General features: G+C 37.2%; 1 pseudogene across 1 annotated transcript in view; it reads right to left on the bottom strand.

Annotated features, from left to right (window-relative positions):
* LOC115894857 overlaps window positions 1-3086 on the bottom strand; it is a 27508-nt pseudogene extending 24422 nt beyond the window's left edge. The window contains exon 1 of the transcript XR_004055074.1: window positions 2940-3086. The product of XR_004055074.1 is annotated as a WW domain-binding protein 4 pseudogene (transcript). The remainder of the gene's footprint in view (window positions 1-2939) is intronic.
* Between the last annotated feature and the right edge of the window lie 5433 nt (window positions 3087-8519).

The raw sequence follows: 8519 nt of genomic DNA, 5'->3' as shown, positions 1-8519 counted from the left end.
TAAGGACATAGAAGAAAACAAACTTTAATTGCTTCTGTACTGACTCCCAAGCTGCTCACTATGTTTCTTACTCAGAGCACTGAATGTTCTTAAGTGGTTCTAACATTCTCTCAGCATGCCTCAAGTGTCTTTGGCTCTTTACTCCTTCCTGTCTCTGTAGAATGGCCTGGAACTGCATTTTGAATAAGGTGCAGAAAGAACTTTGTCTGCAGGGCCAATGACGTGTGTGTGTGTGTGTGTGTGTGTGTGTGTGTGTAGGAATGGGGTGGGGTGCTGGGCCTCAGGGCTTGGGCAGGTGGAACAAATTTTGGGGACCTTGATGCTGAATGTCATTCCAAATCTTGCTTCATGTCTTTGTTTAAAGCCTGTTTTTTCTTCTTCTTCTTTTTTTCTTTTTTGTAGCTACAGAAAAACTCTGCCTCAGCAGTCCTGACTATTGACTGTCTAATCTCAGTATCTAAATTGATTTCAAGCACTATATGCTGGCAAATCTACATTTTCCCAACTGTTGAAGAGAGAACTATTTCTCAGCATAGATCCAGAATTCGAGAGATACATTTCAAAACCTGAGCTCTCAGCTTCTCTTATCTGCAACCAGAGCTACATCACAGAATGGGCTGAAACATATTTTCTCATTAAGAATGGAGAGATAATAATAGCTGCACTCTGCTTCATCAGGGTTGTTGTCAGGATTTAACAAGAGGATGCACGCTAAAATGTTTTGACAAGTGTAAACTGCTTTGCAAAGTTAAGAAATTAATAAATAGGACTTTTAAGCTTCATGCAACCTTTTCGAACATCTATTTCAAGTCCAACCTTGTAATTGTAAAGATGAAAAAAGTACAACACTTCAGTTTTTATATCAATGTTAAAAAGTAGCTCTGCAATAAAAATAGTTACAGAATTGATATGTCCTAATGAAAGGAATGCCATCATTTAAATATTTAAATTTATAAAAACATAAATGATAAATATTTGAATTACTGAAGAGTGCTTTACTTTACAAATAAAGTAAATAGCAATCCTCCTCCCTCAGTACATTTAAAATCATTTCAGTATATATGTGTCATATGAAGCTAGTACTACATACTTCAATTTGTTACTCTGAAGAAATATAAAGCCATGATGCTTCCCAGGAACATGGCAGAAGTGTCAGGCTTTCAGGAGCCAGGCTAAAATAGTAGATTGTGGCTAAGCTAGAGCTCCTCAAGGACAGGGACACTCTACTGTTTACCTGTGTGAGATAGGGTAATGTAGAGGGAGACAAGAGTTTCTGCAGCAGGCAGACCTGGTGTTGAGTTTGGCTTTACTGCTTGTTATTGGTGGTTCCAGACACATAACTAAGCTCCATTTTCCATAGCAGCAAAACAGGAATGCTAGCACTGACCTATCACCGTTGTGAGAACTTGCTGAGACCTTGGTAAAGAGTCAGCTTATTATAAATGGAACAATGAGTTCCCTTCTCCCTACCCACAACCTCAGAGTCCAATGTTGAATCTAAAGGGATCCAATAAAATAATACCACCTTTTCCTGCCTGAGAAGCAATTCAGAGCCAATTGCACAATAAATGTATGTGTGTGTGTGTGTGTGTGCGTGTATGCATGTGCATATAAAGTTTATATATAGGTATATAAATTTTGTTACTGACAAAAACTGGCTTGGAGGGATGACTTACATATGCAGTAACAATGGACTTCTTAATATAGTATCCCAGAATTAGACTGAACACTCTGTCACAGACAGTACTAACCAGCCATGAGCTTCCCATGTGAGTGCCTGCACCTGTAAACTTAGGGTGCTGAGAAGAAGAGAGTGTTAGTTCTCCTTGGCCATCAAGCTCTCAGGAGGAAGAGTGGAAGGGGCTAAGCTGTTCATGTTTCATTTCTCCTTCCAAACTCATCAGTTGGGTAAATAACCTCACCAACCTTGAGAATTGAGAGAGCAGCAGAAGGAGGCCGGGGATGTTACACTAATGGATGCATCCCTACTGAGAAGGAAATGTCAGCTGTGAAGATCAGGGTTTCCCTTAACACCCAGCACAGCAGGCATGGTGCATGTTTGATGGATAAATGTGTTTGTGTGTATCTCTAACAAAACTTCATTTTTTGCTGCCTACTTGAGGGCAATCATTTCAGGCAGTACAGAGCACTTTGGATTCTGGTTCTCTCATCTGTGGGACAGATCATCCTAATTCGTGTACATGTTAGATCAGCATAATCAGCACCATCAATGCCTGATTTGAAGCCAGATATTTCCTAGTGGTGGGTTATGTAGGTTGGGGTATGGCTTAGTACAATCAGCTGACCTTTCAAGGTACCATTGTTCGTTAGCTGTCAATGTTACTAAACCATTTAGTGATCTCCTTGGCTACACTAGCTAATCTAATGCATAGATGTCTATTTTGGCCACAGAAGTGTGAAGAGATGCTTTACTGAAATCCAGGTATGCGATAGAACAGTCAGTTTGGTGTAGCGGAAAGTTCAGAGGTAAATCCCAGCCCTGCCATCACTTAAAATTTAAGTTTTAAATACAAACATAGGTAACAAGTCTCACTTCTTGTGATAATTAAGAGCATGTGTTTATCTCACGAGCAACCTTGTTTGACCTACTTTTTCACTATCCACAGAGACTTGTTGACAAATGTAATTGTAAGCACATGTCTATCTGTACTCTCCAGACATGGATGAAGCAAAGACTCAGACAAGCTTCTTGATAGATCAGAATTAAAAGGAACAGCAGGGAAGCTAGAGGCTAGTCCGAGTGGGAGAGACATATTCTGCATGAACTCTTAATTTTCATCAGCCATGCTGAGAACAGAAGTCACTGCCAACCAGTTAGATCTAAAATAAATAAATATTATGTGCTTGGTAGAGTAGAAAAGTCATGCATTAAAGTAATAAACCTAACATATTTGTCACCCCAAATGAAAAAGGCATACTCCTTTGAGGTTTCCCAAGTTGGAAAGATCAGAGAACTTTGTATTAGTCAATGTTGCCTCAGTACAACTTTCTTCAATGATAGGAGACACGGTCTGGATGGGTTTTGGGAATCCATCTGACATTGGAAGTTGATCCAATGTTCCCATGGCCGAGTTTTCCTTAGAATGTCCTTTGAAGTGTAAAGGGGGCACAGAGACACCAGGGAAAAGGAGAGAGGTCACAAAGTGTCTGTTGATTTCTCCTTTTTTCCCCTACTTCCCAAATCCTAGGGAAGACTCATCATCTGACATCTACGTTATGCAAGTTACATCTTTTCTTCTATTTGGTATACTCTGCTTACAGCTGTTCCTGGGTTTTCTACATCATGGTATAAAGTGACTCCCTGTTGTTGTCTACTTATCAAATGTAACATCTCTGGATTTCAAATCACTCATAGTCTGATCACCCCTCTTAAATAAAATGAATGATGAAATACTTCATTTGTGTATAAATAGTGGTTTAATGAATATGCTTGTAACCATCATCTGCTCTAAGAAATAACATATTACAAAAAACCTGAGTGCCCCTCCTCTGTTGAATTCCTCTCTTAGTCCCAAAGGTATCTTAACAGATTTTTAAGGGTACAATAAAATATTGTTAGCTGTAGGTACAATGTTGTATAGCAGATCCCTAGAAGTTACTCATCTTGCATTACTGAAACATTCTACCCATCGAACAGCAACTTTCTATTTCCCTTCTCTCCTGCCCTTGGCAACCACTGTTTTGTTCTCTGCTTTTATGCATTTGACTATTTTAAATATCTCATCTAAGTGGCACTTTGCAGTATTCGTCCTATGACTGGCTTGTGTCGCCTCCAGGTTCATCCATGTTGTCATGTATTGCAAAATTTTCCTTTTTTAAAAAAAGCTGAATAATATTTCATTTTATGTATATATCATGTTTTCTTAATTCGTTTATCCATTGATGGACATTTAGGTTGTTCCCATACCTTGGCTGTTGTGAATGATGCCACCAACATACATATTTTCTGACATTAACCCTTTTTATTGTCAGTCTAATGGGTACAAAATGTATCTCACTGTGGTTGTAATTTCCAAGGCAGGACATTTTTCGTAGTTTTGTGTCCAATCTGGTTTCTTCTTCTGTGAATTTCCTGTGTGTAGATCAGGTTTCGTACTATTTCTTGAAATATTGATTCATTTTGCTATTGATAGACATTTTATTTATTATATATGGCTATTATGAATAATACTGCTTTGAAAATTTTTTACATGCCTTTTAATGTACAAATATATTAATTTGAGTGTACTCCAGGCATAGAATTTATGGGTTAACACTAGTAAGTATAACGAAGTAGTCTTTCAGCGTAGTTGTACCATTTTATTATTATTATTATTATTTTTTTTATTATTTTTATTTTTTTATTATACTTTAAGTTCTAGGGTACATGTGCATAATGTGCAGGTTTGTTACATATGTATACTTGTGCCATGTTGGTGTGCTGCACCCATCAACTCCTCATCACCCATCAATTCATCATTTATATCAGGTATAACTCCCAATGCAATCCCTCCCCCCTCCCCGCCCCATGATAGGCCCTGGTGTGTGATGTTCCCCTTCCCGAGTCCAAGTGATCTCATTGTTCAGTTCCCACCTATGAGTGAGAACATGCGGTGTTTGGTTTTCTGTTCTTGTGATAGTTTGCTAAGAATGATGGTTTCCAGCTGCATCCATGTCCCTACAAAGGACGCAAACTCATCCTTTTTTATGGCTGCATAGTATTCCATGGTGTATATGTGCCACATTTTCTTAATCCAGTCTGTCACAGATGGACATTTGGGTTGATTCCAAGTCTTTGCTATTGTGAATAGTGCCGCAATAAACATACGTGTGCATATGTCTTTATAGCAGCATGATTTATAATCCTTTGGGTATATACCCCCAGTAGTGGGATGGCTGGGTCATATGGTACATCTAGTTCTAGATCTTTGAGGAATTGCCATACTGTTTTCCATAATGGTTGAACTAGTTTACAATCCCACCAACAGTGTAAAAGTGTTCCTATTTCTCCACATCCTCTCCAACACCTGTTGTTTCCTGACTTTTTAATGATTGCCATTCTAACTGGTGTGAGATGGTATCTCATTGTGGTTTTGATTTGCATTTCTCTGATGGCGAGTGATGATGAGCATTTTTTCCTGTGTCTGTTGGCTGTATGAATGTCTTCTTTTGAGAAATGTCTGTTCATATCCTTTGCCCACTTTTTGATGGGGTTGTTTGTTTTGTACTGGTACCAAAACAGAGATATAGACCAATGGAACAGAAGAGTCCTCAGAAATAATACCACACATCTACAGCCATCTGATCTTTGACAAACCTGAGAGAAACAAGAAATGGGGAAAGGATTCCCTATTTAATAAATGGTGCTGGGAAAATTGGCTAGCCATAAGTAGAAAGCTGAAACTGGATCATTTCCTTACTCCTTATACGAAGATTAATTCAAGATGGATTAGAGACTTAAATGTTAGACCTAATACCATAAAAACCCTAGAAGAAAACCTAGGTAATACCATTCAGGACATAGGCATGGGCAAGGACTTCATGTCTAAAACCCAAAAACAACGGCAGCAAAAGCCAAAATTGACAAATGGGATCTAATTAAACTAAAGAGCTTCTGCACAGCAAAAGAAACTACCATCAGAGTGAACAGGCAACCTACAGAATGGGAGAAAATGTTTGCAATGTACTCATCCGACAAAGGGCTAATATCCAGAATCTACAAAGAACTCAAACAAATATACAAGTTGTACCATTTTTTATTCCCACCAGCCATGTATGAGAGTTTCAATATTCACCAATCTTTGCTAACACTTGGTATTTTCAGCCTTTCAAATTTAGTCAAGCTGTTGTCCATCTAGGTTGGAATTTTGAGCATCTTTTCAGAAGTTTACCAGCTATTTGGATATCTCTTTTTGTGAAATGCATGCACATGTTTCCTGTTCATATTTTTTGTTGGCCTGTATGTCTTTAATATATAAGGGAGTTCTGTATGCAAATGATACATATGCTTTTTTCATTTCTGACTGTTGAAAAAATACTTTCTTATACATATATTTGCCTTCTTGCCATCATCATGGTGTCTTTTTGGTGAACAGAAGTTTTTAATTTTGAAGTTGTCATATTGATGAAAAATCAGTGTCTGCATACCTTTTAATAAGTCATCCCCACCTGATGTCATCAAAAGACTCTAGTAACTTCTGGAAAATTTATTGTTTATCATTCATATTTACATCTGTATTCTACTTACTAATTTTTAGTGTATGGTGTAAGGTTGAGGTCAAGTTTAGTTTTTTTTCATGTGGGTGTCTTATTGGCTAAACATCATTTGCTTATTTTTTTTATTTTCTCAATGTCTTACACATTTGTTGTAAATTAAGTGTACATTCATACATGTCTCCTTTCCAATATCTATTTGTGTCAATCCTTGCACAATACCATTCTTTCATAGTTATTTTAGCTTTATGAAAGGTATTGATATCTTATAGAGCAGGTCCTCTGTATAGGTGTGTTGCCTTTCTTTCTTCTTTTTTTAAAAAAAACAAAAAAACGAAAAAAATGTTTCCTAGATGTTTGATAGTGCTGGTGCTATTGTAAATGGGATTTTTTTTTTTTTTTTGACACAAAAACTCACTCTGTCACCAAGGTTGGAGTAGTGGTGCGATCTCAGCTCATTGCAACCTCCACCTTCTAGGTTCAAGCAATTCTCCTGCCTCAGCCTCCCAAGTAGCTGGGATTACAGGCATGTGCCACCATGGTTTCATTATGTTGGCCAGGCTGGTCTCCAACTCCTGACCTCAAGTCATCTGCCTGTCTCGGCCTCCTAAAGTGCTGGGATTAGAGGGATGAGCCACTGCAGCTGGCCCTTTTTTTCAGATTGTTAAAAGAAAATAATGTTTAGCTCATTACTGGCATATAAAATAAAATTAATTGTTGAATATTGTTTTGGAATCCAGTAAACTTGCTAAACTCATTTATTTTGATAATTTATCTGTAGATTCTATGGATACTCTAAATATACAAGTGCATTTTTTAAAAATAATATTCTGTTTGTTACTTTCAGTTATACTCACGTATTATTATTTTCTTCTCATCTTATTATACTGGTTGGGACTTTCAGGACAGTGTTAAATAGGAGCCATGATAACAGAAAATTTTATAGTTTTTCTGATTTAAGCAAGGAAAGCTATCAATATTTTGAATGTAGTGTTTGCTGTAGATATTTTGAAATTAGCTTAAATCTTCATTTCTTTCATTTATGTTCCATCACTCTGATTTTCCCCAGTAGACTGATCTTTATTTCTACCCCGTGTCTACAGGACCCCTTGTCTACTGGTTTCTAGTTGTGCTTGGCTGAGGACAGGCAGTGACAGAAAATCAGGAGGATGAAAGGAAAACAGTATGGTCTTCATCCTTCCAGAGACCTCTCTGTTGGGTTTGAGGAGGCAGTAACTGCATTTATCTACCAAAGTCATAGTTCCTTTCAGCAGAACTCTTCTGCAGCTACAAGCTCATCTCATTATTCTTGCAGGAATAGTAGCAGCTTCTCTTTCCCATTTCCTATTGTTAACCTCATTGACTGTGCTATTTTCTGCTGTGATCCTGACTAATACAGTACATTTGTCAATGTAAGGAAGTTTCTTTCTATTCTTTTTGCTTATATTTAAAAAAATAATGATTAGATGTTAAGTTTTGTCATTGCCTTTTGTTTTTCTTTGACAATCATATGATTTTTCTCCTTATTCTGTTAATATAGATTACATTGATTGATTTTGCTGTCTTCCCAGTTAGGATATATGACGTAGAGACATATGTCAAGGTATGTTTTAACCTCACTTGTAATAGTTCTTCCTTGTGAGGTTTTTGTGGCCATTCCTTAAACATGAGATGGATCTCCATCCAAAATTTGGTTTGGGTATTGGGACTAATAAAACTACATATACTCCAAGAGAATATAAAAAGGCTTGCCACTCTCATTATGAAGTTTTTTTGAGACAGTAGAGCAGTCTTTCCAAGCTGGTCAAAAAATGACTTGAAAGAGTAAGAAGACTGGCTTGGAGTTTTGATGGTGGTTAGAGAGTGGGCAGGTATAAGGGCTTCCATGCATGGGTAGGAGTTTGCAGGATTTAAACCGCCCACTGGTGCCTAAGCAGGAAGTACCTGAGCTTTTTTTGTCATTTGTCCAGATGTAGGGCAGATAGACAAGGAGCGAAAGACAAGGGAGGAGTGAAGCTTAAAATATGTCAGCAGTCAAATACTTAACAAATGGAGTCAGACTGTTTATTGCAAGGTTTATCCCACTAGTTAGATATAAAATTATATTATTAGTTTTATTTTAATTATTTCATATTTTAAGACTAATTTTTGAGTATATTTAACTATCTTTTGAGAGTTCATGAGTTATTTACAAGGAAAAAATTCAGACTGTCATCAGACTTTTCAGCAGCAAATACTTTGTCTTTTCAATATGTAACTTCAGGTCACCTGTTACTTCAAGAAATTTTTCTTGATTTATGGTTTTT

This window comes from Rhinopithecus roxellana, chromosome 2 (assembly GCF_007565055.1).
Source record: "Rhinopithecus roxellana isolate Shanxi Qingling chromosome 2, ASM756505v1, whole genome shotgun sequence".
NCBI lineage: Eukaryota > Metazoa > Chordata > Mammalia > Primates > Cercopithecidae > Rhinopithecus > Rhinopithecus roxellana.
The sequence above is the reverse complement of the archived record's forward strand: the minus strand, read 5'-3'. Positions and strand labels throughout refer to the sequence as shown.